Source organism: Phyllobates terribilis, unplaced genomic scaffold (assembly GCF_046119375.1).
Source record: "Phyllobates terribilis strain yellow unplaced genomic scaffold, ASM4611937v1 Scaffold_12__6_contigs__length_324123572, whole genome shotgun sequence".
NCBI classification, from domain to species: Eukaryota; Metazoa; Chordata; class Amphibia; order Anura; family Dendrobatidae; genus Phyllobates; species Phyllobates terribilis.
Genome location: NW_027362772.1, coordinates 43,143,889 through 43,165,296, shown reverse-complemented (window position 1 = coordinate 43,165,296; position 21,408 = coordinate 43,143,889). Strand labels below are relative to the sequence as shown.

The 21,408-nt window shown below is 47.4% G+C and overlaps 1 pseudogene; it reads right to left on the bottom strand.

Moving 5' to 3' along the window:
- Nucleotides 1-213: 213 nt before the first annotated feature.
- LOC141171679 (C3a anaphylatoxin chemotactic receptor-like) lies at nt 214-956 on the bottom strand (annotated as a pseudogene).
- Nucleotides 957-21,408: the final 20,452 nt, after the last annotated feature.

Sequence of the window (21,408 nt, the reverse complement as noted above, 5' to 3'; positions counted from 1 at the left end):
TGGCCAGACCACTTTTATTCAAAAAAGACAGTCCCTCATTAGGTTGTGTTTAAAGGAACATAAAATGTTATGGCTCTTGGAATGAGGGGAGAAAGAAAAGAAAGTAGAAAATGTGAAAAATGGCCAAGTCTGCACAGCTTAAGAGCTTTCAGATTCAGAAGATTCAAGGAATATATTTTACACATCATTTGTGCGAATATTTCATATATTATTTTAGTGCTTGTCTACACCATTAGGATGTTCACCTAAGGCTCTTTCTAGCCTGGATGGGATGGATCTGAAGAAACCTTGCTGGAAATCTCGTCCCATGAAAGCATAAATGATTGGATTGATACAACTGTTGAGGTAAGCCAGGGTGGTAATAATAGTGAGTACAATAGGGAATATAATGCTATAGTCATAATATCCGTATGCTAGTGGCCAGATGTAATATGGAAACCAGCAGATGAAGAAACACAATATAACAGTGGTGATGATCCCTGAGGTCCTCTGAGATCTCTGGGATCTCTTACATTTTCCAAATTTGTAGAAAATGGTGACAAAACTAGTGAAGATAATCAGAAAAGGGATCAAAAACAATATAACTAATCTGATCAGCTGAATGGTGTGGCGTAACTATGTGTCGTAACGATATATATATTAATAATGTACACAGCATTCCTGTAGATCACCTACATGGTATCTATATAAGGTATACACTAAACCTGTTAAAATTAAGCTCAACCCCCAAATGATCGCTGCAAAGATTCTCACCAGTTTACGAGTTCTATGAACTTTAGCCCAAATTGGCACATGACAGATACCCAGAGGTCAAAGCTCATGGCCGTCAGGAGAAGAACACTGGTGGTCATGTTAAGAGTAAACAGAGTCATGTTCACTATACAATATTCAAAACCTTGGTCATATGAGAAAACTTAAGCCAACTCAGCGATTCTCAGAGGGAGAGAAGTACAACAAAGGAAGGGTTATGAAGCTAATCTACAATACATGAGTCCAGAGCTATATATAAGAGCTCGTACCTACAGATGTCTCCATTCTGAACTTTCCACACATTTTTCATATATTTTAAAATCTGATAATAATATTTTCTCTATTTGTGATGACGTGCTGTAGTGCACATGACTTCTGCGGTCAATCAGTGGTGATGAAGGAGGACTCAGCAGTGGCATAACAACCGTGGTTGCAGTGGTCGTCACTGCAACCGGGCCCGGCGGTTGAGGGGCCCACCAATGCCATGACCTACTTCAGTTGAATGTGAGTCCTCAGACAAACATTGAGCTGTAGTGAATTGCAGTGCACAGGCCAATAGGGCCCATACGCGGCAATACACACTGCTAGTCAATCTGTCGCTTGCACACAAAAGTCAGCTGCCGACTTCAGGAGAGGATGTTGAACGGCGGAGGAGGCAGGGAAGGTGAGTATTTATTTAGTTTATAAATCAGTGAGTACACGATGGCCAAACAAATATATGTATGACTATGGGCTGTGCATTATACTACATGTATGAATATTTGCTGTGCATTATATTGCATGGATGACTATAGGCTGTGCATTATAGTACATGGTTGACTATGGACTGTGCATTATTCTATATGTATGACTATAGACTGTGTATTATATTATATGTATGACCAAGGGCTGTGCATTATACACCATGTATGACTATGGGTTGTGTATTATATTATATATAGGACCATGGGCTGTGCATTTTACTACATGTATTACTATGGGCTGTGCATTATACTACAAAGATGACCATGGGCTCTGGATTTTACAACATGTTTGACTATGGGCTGTGCATTATACTACATGTATGACTATTTGCTGTGCATTATACTACATGTTTGACTATGGGCTGTGTATTACACTACTTAGATGACTATAGACTGCATTTTATTAGATCTTTGACTATGGGCTGTGCATTATACTACATGTATTACTATGGGCTGTGCATTATATTACATGGATGACTATGGGCTGTGCATTATAAAACATGTATGACTATGGGCTGTGCATTATACAGTGGGTACGGAAAGTATTCGGACCCCTTTAAATTTTTCACTCTTTGTTTCATTGCAGCCATTTGGCAAATTCTAAAAAGTTCATTTTTTCCCATTAAAGTACACTCTGCACCCCATCTTGACTTAAAAAAACAGAAATGTAGAAAATTTTGCAAATTTGTTAAAAAGAAAAACTGAAATATTACATGGTCATAAGTATTCAGACCCTTTGCTCAGACAGTCATATTTAAGTCACATGATGTCCATTTCCTTGTGATCCTCCTTGAGGGCAAGCTGAAATTGTGGCACAAAAAACACCCACATCTTCTTGTCTGACCTTCCGGTCCCAATTCCTAGGGGATCGCAGCACAACACTATTGAACCCACAGCAGTGTCAAAAGGTTGTTAGTTGGATAGTGGATAATGCTTCTAGTCACATAGCCACCACTACCACCACCACCCTGTCTTCCACACGGTCAAGTCTCAGTAGCCATGAGTCTGGACCGCATATTCCTCACCCTGATCCTCCTTCCTCCCACCATGCCGAGTGCTCGGAGACAAATGATCCCACACTTGGACGCTCAGAAGAGCTGTTCCCTTTTCCATTTATAGATTTGGGCCTCTCGCCAAGTCTACTTGAAGCGGGGCAAGAGGAGATCGCTTGTAGCGATGCCCAAATATTTGAGCAGCCACAGTCACATGAAGACGACGATGGGAAATGGTCACAAGAGGTGGACGATGATGAGACACAATTGTCAGAAAGTCAGAAGGAGGACCAGGGTGCAGAAGTGGAAGACGAGGTGGGGGATGATATAGTAACTGACCGAACCTGGCAGGAGGTCATGTAGAGCGAGGACAGCAGCACACAGAGGGAGGGAGGCAGAGCACCCCAACAGGCAGGAAGAAACAGACAGAAGGCAGGCAACCTTTCCCCGTAACACCAACACGAAGGAAGTTTCCAGTACAACTGTTAGGTCTTCCCGAGTCTGGTTGTTTTATAAAGACTCTGCCAATAACCCCATACAGGCCATTTGCACCACCTGCCAAGCCAGCATAAGCAGGGGTGGCAAAACAACCAGCCTGACCACCACCAGCATGATCAGGCACATGGCAGCAAAGCACCCGACTTTGTGTGCCGAACCCCAGGGTCCAGGAACAGTGTCTGCGGGTGGCACCATTGCTTCTTCCACTGTTGTGCATGCAAGCCAATCCCCTGTCCATGGTGCATGAGAAGATGCCTCCTGCCCTGCACCTGTCACTGCGCACTCTCAAGTAGCTGCATCAGGAAGCACGTCCACGTCCTTGTCCCAGCACAGTGCTCAGTTGTCCATACCAAAGTCCTTGAAACGCAAGGGCAAATATGCTGCCAACGCCCCACAGGCCACACTACTAAATTCTCGCATTTCACGACTGCTTGCGCTCGAAATGCTGCCTTTTAGGCTTGTTGAGACGGAAGCATTCCGCAACCTGATGGCCGCAGCCGCCCCTCGGTACTCGGTCCCCAGCCACCACTATTTCTACCGGTGTGCCGTCCCCGCATTACACAAGCACGTGTCCCAAACCATTAGCCATGCCCTCAACAACGCAGTTACCAGGAAAGTCCACCTAACCACGGACACGTGGACAAGTGCTTTTGGGCAGGAATGTTACATCTCGCTAACGGCACACTGGGTTAACATAGTGGAAGCTGGAACCAGTCGGACTGTGGGACGGAACACGTCCTACCGACGCCAAGGATTGCGGGCCCTAGGTCATTCATGGTTGCCCCCACGGTCTACAGCTCCTGCACCTTATCCTCCTCAGCCTCCTCCTCCTCTTCAGCTTCCATCTCTAAAATGACCACATCAGTCACAAGCTGGAAGCTCTGCAGCACTGCCTCGTCCAAGCGGCAACAGTTTGTGCTGAAGCTAATATGCTTAGCTGACAAACCTCACAATGCTGAACAGTTGTGGACAGCTCTGAAAGAGCAGGCAGATCTGTGGCTCACACCGCTGAACCTTCCTCCAGGCATGGTCGTATGTGACAATGGCCGGTACCTGGTGGCGGCTCTGAGGCGAGCTAGCTCACACACGCGCCATGCCTGGCCCATGTGCTTAACTTCGTGGTTTCTCAAATCCTACCCGGAGCTGCCGGATCTGCTTCTTAAAGTACGCCGCCTGTATGCCCATTTTTGAAAGTCAGCTACAGCTTCTGCCGCCCTTGCCGTGTTTTAGCAGCATTTGCAGCTTCCGGCTCACAGACTGGTGTGTGATGTTGGGAAGGATTTGTGAGCAGAAGAGGGTAGTTATTGAGTACCAGCATCAACAAGGCCATCGGTATTCAGTTCAGACTCCACACATAAGACCTCAGGAGTGGACATGCATGTCAGACATATGTACCATCCTCAAAACTTTGAGTACTCCCCCAAGATGGTGAGCGGCTATGACGCCATTATTAGCATGACCATCCCGATTCTTTGTCTTTTGAAACGCTCTCTGCTCACAATCAATAAGCATGCATTGCAGGCGGATCACGATGAGATGGAGCAAATAACCATACAGGGTGATTACATACAGAAAAGCCTTATCTCATCCCAACATGGATTGGGTGTCAATGAGGAAGAGGAGGAGGAGGAAGGACAGGAGTAGGTTCATGCACTACAGACGGTACTACCTGCACAGCTGTCATACCGTCTGTTCAGCATGGATGGCCAGAGGACAGAGAGGAGGAGGAGAAGGAGAAGGAGAGCATGGTCAGTCATCCTCTAGGTGAGGACACCGAAATCTTGCCTGTTTGTAGTCTGGCACGCATAGCTGAGTTTATGTTACGCTGCCTTTCCCATGACCATCATGTTCTTAAAATTTTGGGTGACAGTCATTACTGGTTGGTGACACTTCTAGACCCATGAGACAAGGAGAACTTTATATCTCTTATTCCTGAGGCGGACAGGTCTACAAAAGTGGGGCAGTACCAGAAGGCCCTTGTTGCGGAACTATTAAAAAAATTCCCATCTGAAAACGCTGGTGGCAGAGGGCATACTTCATTGGACAACCAAGGAGTAAAGGCGAGAGAGACACAACTTCAATCCAGCAGATGCAGGGGAACACTGTCAAAGTTCTGGGAAAGTTTCACAGACCCTCCCATCGCACAGGCCGTAAGGCGCGGAGTACTCTCACAAGGAGTGCAAAGTTTGGGAAGATGCTGAGGGAGTACCTTGCCGACCGTACCAACGTCCTCCGTGATTCCGCTGTGCCTTATAATTATTAGGTATCCAAGCTGGATACGTGGAATGAACTGGCTCTCTATGCCTTGGAGGTTTTGGACTGCCCTGCCGCCAACGTTTTCTCAGAGCGGGCTTTTAGTGCCGCTGGTGGAATTATAACTGATAAGCGCATCCGCCTGTCAACTGAAAATGCTGACAGGCTGACTCTTATAAAAATGAACAAGGGCTGGATTGGGCTAGACTTCTCAACACCGCCGAATGATAGCAGCGTAGCATAAACTCAAATCCAGTGTCTTTTCTTGGGAGGTGTATTCCCATGCACCTTTTCACACCCACACATAGGTATATGCTTCCTTATTTTGTCTATTTGCTCTTGTCCTCCTCCTTCTCCTCATCCTCCACCACCATATCACCAGGGTGACCATGGTCCGTGATGCAACACCCACATAATTTTTTTAAAGTGTGTTTATGATGCCGGTAAAAAAAAAAAATAAACAGTATGTTCATGTATACCCTGTATACCCCCCAGGAGTAAATGTTTGTCAACCCATACACTTAGTGCATGGGCATTACAAGTATATTAGGACCGCTCCTTTCTAATGGGAACATTTTTTTATGAGGCACTCCTCCACGTCTCTTCCAAGGGGCATTGAAGTGCCTCCAAATTTTTGGCAGCCCTTGCATGCACTGCATAGGCCAACACTATGGGAGACTCTCTCCTTTCTAATATGCAAATTGCCTCTTCAGAGAAAAAGAGGACTTGTACTCTATAGCGCCACCTATTGGAAGTAGCAATCCTACAAGTCATAATCAACCCTTTAACGAGTCGTGCAATATGACTTAGGATAAAAGCCAAATCAGAATTTAAATTTGCAGACACGGTGTTTCGAGCTGTTGGCCCTCATCAGTGCAAAGTATGAGAACTGATTTGGCTAGGTGAGAAGCTCTGGACTGAGGTCTAAGGGGTAGCGTTTCTCCTTATGGAGAGTGACACACCAGCTCTGGCACGTCAAGGTAAGGAGGCTTATTCGCCATGCAATGCTCCTCTGGGAAACTGAATATGCAAATTGCCTCTTCAGAAAAAAGAGGACTTGTACTTTATAGCGCCACCTATTGGAAGGCAATTTTCTCTGAAGAGGCAATTTGCATATAAAATTTCCCAGAGGGGCATTGCATGGTGAATAAGCCTCCTTACCTTGATGTGCCAGAGATAGTGTGTCACTCTCCATAAGGAGAAATGCTACTCCTTTCTAATGGGAATTTGTCATTACTGTGGCCATGCTATATGTCTCTTTAAATTGCTAGTGGGGTTTTTCCTAAATTTGGTTAGCCATTGGACTCACTGCATACCCTATAACTGCATAGCAGACTCTCACCTTTCTAATGGGAACATGTCATACCTTTTTACTGTGGCCCTGCTCTATGTGTCTTTAAATTCTTAGTGGGGTTTTCCTAAAATTGGTCAGCCATTGGACTCACTGCATACCCAATAACTGCATAGCAGACTCTCTCCTTTCTAATGGAACAAGTCGTACCTTGTTACTGTGGCCCTGCTCTATGTGTCTTTAAATTCTTAGTGGGGTTTTCCTAAAATTGGTCAGCCATTGGACTCACTGCATACCCTATAACTGCATAGTAGACTCTCTCCTTTCTAATGGAAACATGTCATACCTTGTTAATGTGGCCCTGCTCTATGTGTCTTTAAATTCTTAGTGGAGTTATTCTTAAATTTGGTCAGCCGTTTGACTCACTGCATACCCTATAACTGTATAGCAGACTCTCTCCTTTCTAATGGGAACATTTCGTACCTTGTTACTGTGGCTCTGCTCTATGTGTCTTTAAATTCTTAGTGGGGTTTTTCCTAAAATTGGTCAGCCGTTGGACTCACTGCATACCCTATAACTGTATAGCAGACCCTCTCCTTTCTAATGGGAACATGTCGTACTTGTTACTGTGGCGCTGCTCTATGTGTCTTTAAATTCTTAGTGGAGTTTTTCCTAAAATTGGTCAGCCGTTGGGCTCACTGCATACCTTATAGCTGTATAGCAGACTCTCTCCTTTCTAAATGGAATTTGTCATTACTGTGGCCCTGCTCTATGTGTCTTTAAATTCTTAGTGGGGTTTTTCCCAAATTTTGGAAGACCTTGCAGTCACAGCATGGGCAATACCACTATAAGAGACCCACTCCTTTCAAATGGGAACATTTTTTTACTGAGACCCTCCTCTATGTCTCTTCAAAGGTTTATTGGGTTGCGTCCAAATTTTTGGCAGCCCTTGCAGTCACTGGATATGCAATAACAGTATAGGAGACCCACTTGTTAATACGATGGTCAGTCAATAAATAATGCCTCCTATTTTTTTTCTTCTTTTAATTAGCAGGAAATTCAAATGCAATTACATAGCTTGAAAACCACAACATTAACGATTAATTTGTCACTTTTCAATATAATCTCCATCCATTTGCACAGTCTTGGTCCACCGTTTAACAAGAGCATTGTTATGCACACGCCCGGGCTAAGCGGCGTGTGCGTGTGATTGGTAGTGATTCCACTGGACCGTGCCGGAGAGTGAATGCCTGGAGGGGCGTGACTAAGTATTCACCCGATCCGACCAGGGTCGCACGATGGCATACGACGCCAGTGCACCAAGGAGGAACCGAGCAGAGGGACCAGGTGCTACTCCAGGACAGACCCCGGACACGGCTGTTGACCCACACAGGGGAATACAGGAACAGGCTGGTAGGCTGGCACACAGACTGGTGGGTATAGGCAGGCACGACTGGTATGCAGGCAGGCGGGTATGCAGGCAGGGGGGTAAAGGCAAGCACAGCTAGAGTGCAGACAGGGAGTCACTAGCAGGTAGGAACACAGGCGGGATAGGACCCAGTACACACCGGGACTCAGGAACAATACAGGCAGAGGGTTACAGGCAAGCACAGCTAGAGTGCAGACAAGGCTGAGCAGGGAGGACAGGGCTCTGTTCACACGGAACAGACAGGAAGGGAAAGACAGAGCCAGATACTCACACAGTACTTGCAGAGACAACAAGCAGGAGTTAGGTACGAGTTCAGACTCTGCAGAAAAAGGAAGGGAACGGACATAGAGGCAAAACAGGTAAAGGACAGGAGAGAGTTCAGACTGGAACTGAGTGTACGGAGGAGACCGACACTGCAGAGGGATACAGGAGCGGGTCTGGGAATACGGCCCCCAGAGAGGCGGAACGAACAGGCAAGGAGCGTGTTCAGACAGGACAGACCAGACACAGGAGCGGGTCTAGGAAATCGGCCACTAGAAGGCGAGAGGAACAGGCTAGGAGCGAGTTCAGACAGGACAGACAAGATACAGGAACGGGTCTAGGTAATCGGCCCCTAGAAGGCAGGAGGAACAGGCTAGGAGCGTGTTCAGACAGGACAGACAAGAGAACACAGAAAGGACTCAGTTCAGACACGGGAGCTGATACCGCAAGGCAGGAGACATACAGGACTCAGTTCAGACACGGGAACTGATACAAAAAGCAGGAGACAAGAGACGGGACCTGGCACCTTCAGAGTGCAAGCACACACTGAAGGAAACACTATGCTCAGGCAGGGATAGAAGGGAGCTGCTGAGCTATATACCAAGTGACAGACAGCAATAGGCTGAGGACGCACAAGGGGTGTGACCCACAGCAGGTACAAAAGGCAGGAAGTGATCGGGCGCCGCCCTTAAGCAGCAGAAACAGACACAAACAGACAGCATGGAGGGAAGCCAGAGAGACATTCTGGACAGGAGATCAAGTGCGCCCTCTTGCACAGTGGGAGATGGACCACCATGCAAGGACGCCGCCAGGTATGTTACAGTACCTCCCCCCTTACGCCCCCTCTTCTTCAGGCCTGCCAGAATCTTCCGCAGGGAATTCGAGGACCAGTCGTTCACTGGGTTGGAGGGGGACAGAGACTTGAGGGTAATCTCTGCTTCGAGGTACATCTTGTCAAGCTCACAGGAAAAAATAGACGGGTTATCAGGTACATAATGAGGAAAAGTCACTGTCTCTTTGTTATCTGGTGGTATCCTGGAGGATTCAGGAAACAACTGGAGGTCCTCCGCCGGGTCAGAAGAGTGCAGAGGCTCAGAGAAAACAACTGCTTCAGAGTACACTAGGTCGGACTCACTGGAGGAAGCAGGCGAGGTATCGGGTACCGAGTATAGGAAAGTCTCTGTCCATTCACCACCAGGTGGCACCCCGAAGGGTTCTGGAGACAGCTGGCGGTCCTCCGCCTGGTCAGAGGGGTGTAGAGACTCACGGGTAACCTCTGCTTCAGAGTACACTAGGTCGGACTCACTGGAGGAAGCAGGCGAGGTATCGGGTACCGAGTATAGGAAAGTCTCTGTCCATTCACCACCAGGTGGCACCCCGAAGGGTTCTGGAGACAGCTGGCGGTCCTCCGCCTGGTCAGAGGGGTGTAGAGACTCACGGGTAACCTCTGCTTCAGAGTACACTAGGTCGGACTCACTGGACGAAGCAAGCGAGGTATCAGATCCAGGATATAGGAAAGTCTCTGTCCATTCACCACCAGGTGGCACCCCGAAGGATTCTGAACACAACTGGAGGTCCTCCGCCTGGTCGGAGGGGTGTAGAGACTCAGGAGTAACCTCTGCTTCGGAGTACACTAAGTTGGACTCACTGGACGAAGCGAGCGAGGTATCAGGTACAGAGTATAGGAGAGTCTCTGTCCTTTCGCTACCAGGTAGCACCCCGAAGGGTTCAGGAGACAACTGGAGATCCTCCGCCTGGTCGGAGGGGTGTAGAGACTCGGAGGTAACTACCACTTTGGGGTACCCATTGTCAGGCTCACAGGACGAAGCGGACAAAGTATTGAGTACCGGGTGTAGAGAAGTCTCTCTCCATTTGTCATCGAGTGGTATCCCGGAGGGTTCAGGAGGCAACAGGGGATCCTCCGCCAGGTAGTAGAGGTGCACAGACTCTGAGGTAACCACAGCTTTGGAGCATCCTTGGACATGCACACCGGTTAAAGAGAAAGAAGCATCTGATGCCGGGTGCAGGAAGTTCTCCTGTGTGGAGTCTGGATGGGCAGAAGTCTCTTCGGCCAGGAGAACTGGTGCACTACCCACGCACATTACCCATTGGGGTTTCTCCGGGATACAGGGAGATGAAGCTTCAGTAGGGACTTCAAGGTTGGGGTCAGGAGGTCTCAGGGAGGACAGACCCTGGCGTGACGGCTTGCCTCTAAGTCTAGCATGTCTGGACTGCCTCTTGAGGTTGAGAGAAGTATTCCGGAAAGCGTAGTCACCCTGTGAGGATTCTGGGTGGGCAGTAGTCTCATTGGGCTGGAGGACTATTGCGCTACCCACACACATTACCCGTCGGGGCTGCTCCGGGATATTGGGAAGTGAAGCTTCAGCAGGGGCTTCAGAGTTAGGGTCCTCGAAGACCATACGAAAGGCCACCAGGAAGGCCTGCAGGTCAAGGATGACAGGATCCCATGCTTCCCATAGGGGGGTGACCCATTTCAAGGCATCACCCGCTAGGTAGTCAATCATAAAGGCCACTTTAGCCCAATCGGAAGGAAAATAGAGAGGGAAGGCCTTAAAGTGTAGCATGCATTGCTCCACAAATGCACGACACTGTCTTGGATCCCCATAGTAACGTGGCAGATCCGCAGGAACGAGAGCAGATAGATCCATCTGGACGGGTGCGTAATTCGCCTGGAACTCAGCTAAAGGGGGGAAAAAATTTATTTATTTATTTTAATGCATGTATTCGCTGGAAAACCTTCTCAAAGAGCGAAGGCCGTGGGGCTCAACGGGAACCATGGCCTGAGCATGCTGTTATGCACACGCCCGGGCTAAGCGGCGTGTGCGTGTGATTGGTAGTGATTCCACTGGACCGTGCCGGAGAGTGAATGCCTGGAGGGGCGTGACTAAGTATTCACCCGATCCGACCAGGGTCGCACGACGGCATACGACGCCAGTGCACCAAGGAGGAACCGAGCAGAGGGACCAGGTGCTACTCCAGGACAGACCCCGGACACGGCTGTTGACCCACACAGGGGAATACAGGAACAGGCTGGTAGGCTGGCACACAGACTGGTGGGTATAGGCAGGCACGACTGGTATGCAGGCAGGCGGGTATGCAGGCACGGGGGTAAAGGCAAGCACAGCTAGAGTGCAGACAGGGAGGCACTAGCAGGTAGGAACACAGGCGGGATAGGACCCAGTACACACCGGGACTCAGGAACAATACAGGCAGAGGGTTACAGGCAAGCACAGCTAGAGTGCAGACAAGGCTGAGCAGGGAGGACAGGGCTCTGTTCACACGGAACAGACAGGAAGGGAAAGACAGAGCCAGATACTCACACAGTACTTGCAGAGACAACAAGCAGGAGTTAGGTACGAGTTCAGACTCTGCAGAAAAAGGAAGGGAACGGACATAGAGGCAAAACAGGTAAAGGACAGGAGAAAGTTCAGACTGGAACTGAGTGTACGGAGGAGACCGACACTGCAGAGGGATACAGGAGCGGGTCTGGGAATACGGCCCCCAGAGAGGCGGAACGAACAGGCAAGGAGCGTGTTCAGACAGGACAGACCAGACACAGGAGCGGGTCTAGGAAATCGGCCACTAGAAGGCGAGAGGAACAGGCTAGGAGCGAGTTCAGACAGGACAGACAAGATACAGGAACGGGTCTAGGTAATCGGCCCCTAGAAGGCAGGAGGAACAGGCTAGGAGCGTGTTCAGACAGGACAGACAAGAGAACACAGAAAGGACTCAGTTCAGACACGGGAGCTGATACCGCAAGGCAGGAGACATACAGGACTCAGTTCAGACACGGGAACTGATACAAAAAGCAGGAGACAAGAGACGGGACCTGGCACCTTCAGAGTGCAAGCACACACTGAAGGAAACACTATGCTCAGGCAGGGATAGAAGGGAGCTGCTGAGCTATATACCAAGTGACAGACAGCAATAGGCTGAGGACGCACAAGGGGTGTGACCCACAGCAGGTACAAAAGGCAGGAAGTGATCGGGCGCCGCCCTTAAGCAGCAGAAACAGACACAAACAGACAGCATGGAGGGAAGCCAGAGAGACATTCTGGACAGGAGATCAAGTGCGCCCTCTTGCACAGTGGGAGATGGACCACCATGCAAGGACGCCGCCAGGTATGTTACAAGCATGTATTCCAGCATGGTAAAAAGCATTCTTGGGACCCACCGTGCACAGACTTTTCTGTATCCCAGTTGTCCAATAATTTTCATCACACTGCCTTTACTGAGGCAGATAATGCCACACAATTCATCTGCAGTCACCCGGCGGTCACCACGAATGATGTTATCGACTCGCTGAATGTTGCTTGGAGTCACTGCGGTTACTGGCCTGCCACTCTGCATTTTGTCAGCCGACAATGATGGCCCTTCAGCTGTGTTACAGCGACGAACCCATCATCTAACAGTACTGACATCCACTGTTGCATCACCGTACACATTTTTCATAAATTCGAATGGGCGTTTCACCTTCTGCATGCAAGAATTCAATCACAGAACGTTGTCTAATACTAACATCGATGTCAGTCATTTTGCAAATGGATACAGTCCTGCCACCTTTTGGTGCAAGAAGTTGCAATTGCTGTGTATTGGAGAAGAAGGTTTGAGAAATTGTGCCAAATTCGAATATTTAACATAACTACCTTATTTAAGGAGAAAAAAATAGGAGGCATTACTTATTGACTGACCCTCGTAATAAGAACAGCAAAGCATAGTCGGCTGATGGCTCTCTAACAATAGCGAGGGCCGACAGCTGGCCTTTTAAGAATAATAAGGGCCATCTGATGGCCCTATAAAAATAGGCTTTATGAATTTCAGAGTTACTCCATCATGAATAAAACAGGATGTGTCTGATGATGTGTCACACACCACATTGCCAGATAAGGTTGTAAAATGTTAAAATGACATTTCCCGGTGAATTCATTTGTCTTAAAAAATAACGTAAAAAATACAAAACAATAGGATCTTTCTTTAGCATAAAAAAAAGAGTCACCAATTTAACCTCAATGTAATCACATTGTTCAGCTCCTGAACCTCCTCCTCCATCTCCAAAATGACCACATCAGTCACAAGCTGACTGCACTGCAGCACTGCCTTGGCCAAGTGGCAACAGGCTGTGCTGAAGATAACATGCTTAATGCTTAATTGACAAACTGCCCAGCGCTGCAGAGTTGTTGAAAGCTGTAACACAGCAGCCTGATCTGTGGCTCTGACCACTGAACATACAGCCAGGCATGATCATGTGTGAAAATGGGCGGAACCTGGTGACGGAGAAATGACAGCCGGAGTAGATATGGTTTCCCTCTATGCCAGTCCTTTCACCGAGCTAAATACAACTCTCAGCAAAAAAAGCTGTGAACTGGCTCCGTACCGTCCCTGGCCACATTCACTTGTCCATGTGTTTGTGGTTAAGCGGTCCTTCCCAGTAAGTGCGCTGGGGAGGGCACGGATAATGTTGTGGAACCCGTGCTTGTGGAAGGCGGAGATGACACCGGGAGAAACAGTGGCGACTGGAGACCGAGTATGGACACCTGGCCGCCGCCGGCATGAGGTTATGAAAACCTTCTGCCTCCACGAGACTAAAATAACACATTTCAAGTGCAGGCAGCTGTCAAAAATTTGGCAGTATAGTATTGCAGCCTGTGGGTGGGTGGGTGACAGGCTGCATACTTGCGCTTACATTCCAAGGAATGATGTAGGGACAACTGAATGCTGCAATGGGACAAGGACGTTGACGGTGATTGTTGCAAGTCTGCAATGACAGGTGCATGGCAGGAGGCATCTTCGCATGCTCCTAGAATCACTTATGATGGGCACAATTTTAGGCACTGACCTGGGAGTCATAAATGCTTCCAGAGGTCTTTCCCATGCAGTTCCCATGTCTTTTCAGCACTGTATGCATGTTTCTGATGATGGCCAGATAAAGTTGTAAAATGTTAAAATGACATTTCCCAGTAAATGTATTTGTCTTTGTTGAAAGCAATGCAAAAGTGCAAAAACGCATCAAAAATGCTACATGTGAATATAGCCCAAGGTGTGGAGGAGTATTTTTGGTTTTGGTTATTTATTTTGCCTTACATACAAGTCATTACCCTGGAAAGGATGTTCCTTAATACATTTGGTTTTGTTTTTGCATGTTTTATTGTGAATCCGTAAAAGTGGCGTAATACTCTGAAAACGTTGTTGACAGCAGTGACCTGGGAGTCAGAAATGCTTCCAGGGGTCATCCCCATGCTGTTCCCATGTCATTTGAGCACTGTTTCCATCGATTTTGGCAGTTTTTAGGCCCTCTGCAGACCGCTGGGGAGAAGCCGCCTGAAAAATGCTCGGGTTTCCCATAGAAATACATTGGGCTTGTTGGTCGGGTTATGCACCCAAGTATTCCAATTTTCTCGACCCGAGCAATGAGTACCCGAGCATTTTAGTACTCGGTCATCCCTACCAGGCACTGCTAATCACCTGCCCAATACAATCCCAACAGTGAAATATGGGGGAAGCAGCATCATGCTATGGGGGTGTTTTTCAGCTGCAGGGCCAGGATGACTGGTTGCAATTGAAGGAAACATGAATGTGGCCAAGTACAGGAATATCCTGGATGAAAACCTCTTCAAGAGTGCTCTGGATCTCAGACTTGGCCGAAGGTTCACCTTCCAACAAGACAATGACCGTAAGCACACAGCTAAAATGACAAATGAGTAACTTCAGAAAAATTCTGTGACCATTTTTGGCTGGCCTAGCCAGAGCCCTGACTTAAACCCAATTGAGCATCTCTGGAGAGACCTGTAAATGGCTATCCACCAATGTTCACCATCCAACCTGATGGAATTGGAGAGTGTAGTGCCGGCGTCCCTGCCCTCTGCTAGGCAGGGACGCTGTTCCCCTCACCGCTCTGCTCCGTGTCCGGCGTCCCTCTCCCGCTCTGCTGGCAGCGCGCGCTCCTTCCCGGCCACTGTGCTTAGGGCGCGCGCGCTCTCCCTCCCTCTTAAAGGGGCCGCGCGCGCCGTCCTAAGGAGTCCCCGGCCAATGGCCGGAGGACTTTACCATATATAAGGCACCTCCTCCAAAATGGAGGTGCCCGAGCAATATTGTTTGCACCTGTGTCTCACCTGTGCTTCAGCCCTCAGGTCCCGTTGCCAGTTACCTGCCAGTTACCTGCCAGATCCTGCCTGATTACTTGCTACCTGCCTGCTAGTCTGAGGTCCGACGGTCTGCCTTACTAATCCTGTCAGTCTGTCTAAGGACCAGCCTGCCCGCTCACCTGGGAGCGCACATCAGCTACCTGCCTGCTTGCCTGAGGTCCGACGGTCTGCCTTCCAACTCCTGTCAGTCTGTCTATGGACCAGCTTGCCCGCTCACCTGGGAGCGCACATCTGCTACCTGCCTGCTAGCCTACCTGGAGGCTCCGCCGTCACGTGCTGTGACCACCTGCCTGTCCAGTGACTCCTGCCCGCTCACCTGGGAGCGCTCATCTGCTACCTGTCTGCTTGCCTACCCGGAGGCTCTGCCGTCACGTGCTGTGACCACCCGCCTGTCCAGAGACTTCTGCCCGCTCACCTGGGAGCGCTCATCTGCTACCTGTCTGCTTGCCTACCCGGAGGCTCTGCCGTCACGTGCTGTGACCACCCGCCTGTCCAGAGACTTCTGCCCGCTCACCTGGGAGCGCTCATCTGTCGCCTGTCCGCTGGTCTTCCTGGAGGCTCCGCCGTCACATGCTGTGACCACCCGTTCATCCAGAGACTCTCGCCTGCTCACCTGGGAGCTCACGTCTATCTTCAGCCGCCACAGGTCGTACCAACCCTATACCTAGAGACTGCCCCGGTCACTTGCCGTGACCTCCAGCCCGTTCACTCAGAGACTGTCCCGTTCACTCAGAGACTGTCCCGTTCACCTGCTGAGACTTCCAGCCCGTCTTCCCTGGTCGCCACCCGCTCCCTTACAAGGACCGCCCCCTTGTATAGTAGCTCAGAGGTTCCGCCTCCCAGACCCATTACAGAGAGGACCTGCAACGAAGGATGGCAGAGGATCCCAAATGCAGGTGTGAAAAACTTGTTGCATCATTCCCAAGAAGACTCATGGCTGTACTAGCTCAAAAGGGTGCTTCTACTCAATTCTGAGCAAAGGTTCTGAATACTTATGACTAGGGATGAGCGAGTATTCTCGTTACTATTTGGTACTCACCGAATAGTACGGCCCTCGGGGTACTCGTTACTCCGCGAGTTTCCTTGTGATTACTCTCTAGGAGTAATGAGTACAATATAAGTCAATGGGAAATGCGAGTAAGCCATGATTGTTTAAAACAATCACTCAGCCCCATACTGCTTCCTCACAGCCTCCCATCCCGAGCCTCCACTCTCCCCGACGCCTCCCATCCTGATCCTAAGTTAGGACCGGGCGGGGAGCGCAGCACAAGGGAGCGGTGAGCGAAGGACCCGGGAGGGGAAGCCGGCAGTGAAAAGACTTCACCGTCGGCTTTCCTGTTCTGTGATGCTCTTCCAGCTCCCTGATGTGCGCTTCCCGCTCCCTAGTGCTTCGCTCCCAGCCTGGTCCTAACTTAGGATCGGGATGGGAGGTGGCGGGGGAGCGGGGAGCGCACATCTGGGAGCGGGGAGCGCTGCACCGAACGGGAAAGCCGGTGGTGAAGTCTTTTCACTGCCGGCTCTCCCACCAGTTATTTCAAATGAACAGCTGATGTATCAGCTGATGCTGATCAGCTGTTCATTTGAAGTAGCCGCGGTGCCCTCAGAGGGTTCATGTGAGTTCATGCTTGACAGCATGAACTCATATGAACTTTCCCATGGCCATACAGCTCAGCTACACCTCTGGTAGAGAATCTCTACCAGACATGTAGCTGTTCTAAAGAAGAAGACTAGAGTGGACTACCTCGTACTCAAGATAATTTTTTTAATAAAGATGGAGTCTCTATGTGTTTTTTTGTTTTATTTCTAATAAAATATTTTTTCTTTGTGTTGTGTTTTTTTTAAATACTTTACTAGAAATTCATGTTGGTCATGTCTAATATTGGCGTTACCCCATGAATTTCAGGCTTAGGGCCAGCGTATAATACAAATCTGGCCCTAACCATTTTATTACCCAGTAAGCCATCGCAACAGGGCCCTGGATGAGTTGGGTACAGTGCCAGAAAATGGCGCTTCTATGAACAAGCCATTTTCTGGGGTGGCTGCAGACTGCAATTCGCAGTGGGGGGGGCAGAAAGCTTGGGCCACCCAGCGCTGCGGATTCCATCCCCCAGCTGCTTAGTTGTACCTGGCTGGACACAAAAATAGGGCGAAGCCCAACGTCTTTTTTTTTTTTTATTTATTTCATGAAATTCATGAAATAATAAGAAAAGAAGGGCTTCCCTATATTGCTGTGTCCGGCCAGGTACAAATAGGCAGCTGTGGGTTGGGGGCAGCCCATTCCTGGATGCTGTACCTGGCTGGCATACAAAAATATGGCAAAGCCCACATCAAAATTTTTGGGAAAAATTAATTAAAAAATAAAAAAAAATAATAATTTAGGGACTGCATCTTTATTAACCCCTCAGGTGTCATTTAGTGTTAAAATAAAGGATTTATTAAAAAAAAAATTGGCGTGGGATCACCCATAATTTTAGTCTCTAGTGGAGGTTTAGCAGACGGCTGGAGCAGATATTTGAAGCCTGGGAAGGGAGTAATACCCACAGAGCTTCCCAAGCTACTAATATCAGCCCCCAGCTGATTACCAAGCCTTCACTAGCTATTAAAATGGGGGACCCCCAAAAAAATGATGTGGGGTCCCCCTATTTTAATAGCTATCAAAGGCTAGGCAGACAGCTTGGGGCTGATATTAATAGCCCAGGAAGGGTGCCATGAATATTGGCCCCCTCCCTGGCTAGAAACACCAGCCCTCAGCCGCCCCAGAAATTTTGCATCCATAGGATGTGCCAATTCTGGCACTTAGCCTCGCTCTTCTCACTGCCCTGTAGCAGTGGCAGTGGGGTAATAGGGCTGGGGTTGATGTCAGCTTATAATGCCAGCTGACATCAAGCCCAGGTTAGTAATGGAGAGGTGTCTATAAGACACCCCCATTACTAACCCCATAGTGTAAGTAAAATGTAAAATAAAAGCACCCACACCCAGAATAAAATATTTTATTTGAAATAAAGACAGGATTCCTTTAATATTCTAAATTAAACTCTACTTACCGTCACGCCCATTCCAGCTGAAGCCAATGTCTTCGGCAATAAAAGTAAAATAATAAACCAACCTCATCCTTACTATGGCTAAATAGAGCTGTAAGGGGCGCAATAAGTGACAAAAAGAAAGCATTTAGAGAACTAAAGCAAGTAGGTAGTGATGAGGCATTAAATAAATATAGAAAATTAAATAAATTATGTAAAAACCAAATCAAGGCAGCAAAGATTGAGGCAGAGAGAATCATTGCCAGAGAAAGTAAAAATAATCCCAAAATATTCTTTAACTACATAAATAGTAAAAAACTAAAAAATGATAGTGTTGGCCCCCTTAAAAATAGTCTGGGTGAAATGGTGGATGAGGATGAGGAAAAGGCCAATATGCTAAATGATTTTTTTTCAACCGTATTTACACAAGCAAATCGCATGACAGAAAACATGATTAGTGATAACAAAAAATCTCCAGTAAATGTCACTTGCTTAACCCAGCAGGAAGTACGGTGGCGTCTAAAAATCACTAAAGTTGACAAATCCCCGGGCTCGGATGGGATACACCCGCGAGTACTGCAGGAATTAAGTAACGTCATAGATAGACCATTATTTTTAATCTTTAAAGACTCCATAATAACAGGGTCTGTACCACAGGACTGGCGTATAGCAAATGTGGTGCCAATATTCAAAAAGGGGACAAAAACTGAACTTGGAAATTATAGGCCGGTAAGCTTAACCTCTACTGTGGGTAAAATCCTGGAGGGTTTCCTAAGAGATGCTATACTAGAGTATCTGAAGAAGAATAACCTCATGACCCAATATCAACATGGGTTTACGAGGGACCGTTCCTGTCAAACTAATCTGATCAGTTTTTATGAGGAGGGAAGTTCTGGACTGGACCAAGGAAATGCAGTGGATGTTGTGTATATGGACTCTTCAAAAGCTTTTGATACAGTTCCACACAAAAGGTTGATACATAAAATGAGAACAATGGGGATAGGGGAAAATATATGTATGTGGGTTAAGAATTGGCTCAGTGATAGGAAACAAAGGGTGGTTATTAATTGAAAACACTCAGACTGGGTCTCAGTTAACAGTGGGGTACCACAGGGGTCAGTATTGGGCCCCCTTCTTTTTAACATATTTATTAATGACCTTGTAGGGGGCATACAGGGTAATATTTCAATATTTGCAGATAACACTAAACTCTGCAGGGTAATCAATACAGAGGAGGACAATTTTATATTACAGGAGGATCTATGTAAACTAGAAGCTTGGGCTGATAAATGGCAAATGAGCTTTAATGGGGATAAATGTAAGGTAATGCACTTGGGCAGAGGAAATAAAATGTATAATTATATGCTTAATTGTAAAACACTGGGCAAAACTGTAACTGAAAAAGACCTGGGTGTATTGGTGGACGACAAGCTCACGTTTAGTGGCCAATGTCAGGCTGCTGCTGCAAAGGCAAATAAAATAATGGGATGCATTAAAAGAGGCATAGATGCTCATGAGGAGAACATAATTTTACCTCTATACAAGTCATTAGTGCGACCACACTTAGAATACTGTGTACAGTTCTGGTCTCCGGTGTATAAGAAAGACATAGCTGAACTAGAGCGGGTGCAGAGAAGAGCGACCAAGGTTATTAGAGGACTGGGGGGTCTGCAACACCAGGACAGGTTATTACACTTGGGGTTATTTACTGTGGAAAAAAGAAGGCTTAGGGGTGATCTTATTACTATGTACAAGTATATGAGGGGACAGTACAAAGACCTTTCTACTGATCTTTTTACTCTGAGGCCTGAGACGGGGACAAGGGGGCATCTTCTACGTCTGGAGGAAAGAAGGTTTAAGCATAATCACAGACGGGGATTCTTTACTGTAAGAGCAGTGAAACTATGGAACTCTCTGCCGCATGATGTTGTAATGAGGGATTCACTGTTAAAATTTAAGAAGGGCATGGATGCCTTTCTTGAAAAGTATAATATTACAGGTTATAAATACTAGATTCTTTGATAGGGCGTTGATCCAGGGAAAAAGTCTGATTGTCGTATGGAGTCGGAAAGGAATTTTTTTCCCCAATGTGGAGCTTAGTGTTTGCCACATGGGTTTTTTTTGCCTTCCTCTGGATCAACAAGTTAGGCTATGGGTTGGACTAGATGGACTTAGTCTTCCTTCAACCTTAAAAACTATGTTACTATATTAATAAGTTACTTACCTTTCCATGGTTCCCAGGACAGCTTCTGCTCTGCTACATTGACATGGCAGGCTGGATCACAGCAGAACGCTGCCATCCAGCTTGCCATGCTGCAGACACTGAGAAGCATTTCAGTGTCTCGCTGTGATGGCATCCAGATGAGCCGAGTTCATTTCCAATGCACTCAGCTCACCTCATGCATGTCACTGACAGCGTGGGAGAATTCTCCTGCTCATGCGGTGCCGGCAAATGATGTCACCGCTTTAGCAGGAGAATTCTCCCACGCTGGGATGGCATTGAAATGGCAGGCTGGATGGTAGCAGAACACTGCCATCCAGCTTGTCATCCTTCAGAGACACTGTGCAGGATTTGTTTTGTGACTACATCTTGAAGCTCTTCAAGAGAATGCCAAGAGTGTGCAAAGCAGTCATCAAAGCAAAAGGTGGCTACTTTGAAGAACCTAGAATATAAGACATATTTTCAGTTGTTTCACACTTTTTTGTTAAGTATATAATTCCACATGGTTTAATTCATAGTTTTGATGCCTTCAGTGTGAATGTACAATTTTCATAGTCATAAAAAAACAGAAAAATCTTTAAATGAGAAAGTGTGTCCAAACTTTTGGTCTGTACTGTATAGATATATATATATATATAAACACACGATCTCTGCCCCCAATCAATCACACTTCCGCTAACAACAAACAATTAACAAATTAGAGAATAATCATTTTTTATGTTTTTGATCAGTTGGTACATAAACATCCAGATGTGTTGATTTATACATATTTTATAAATTTTTAAGC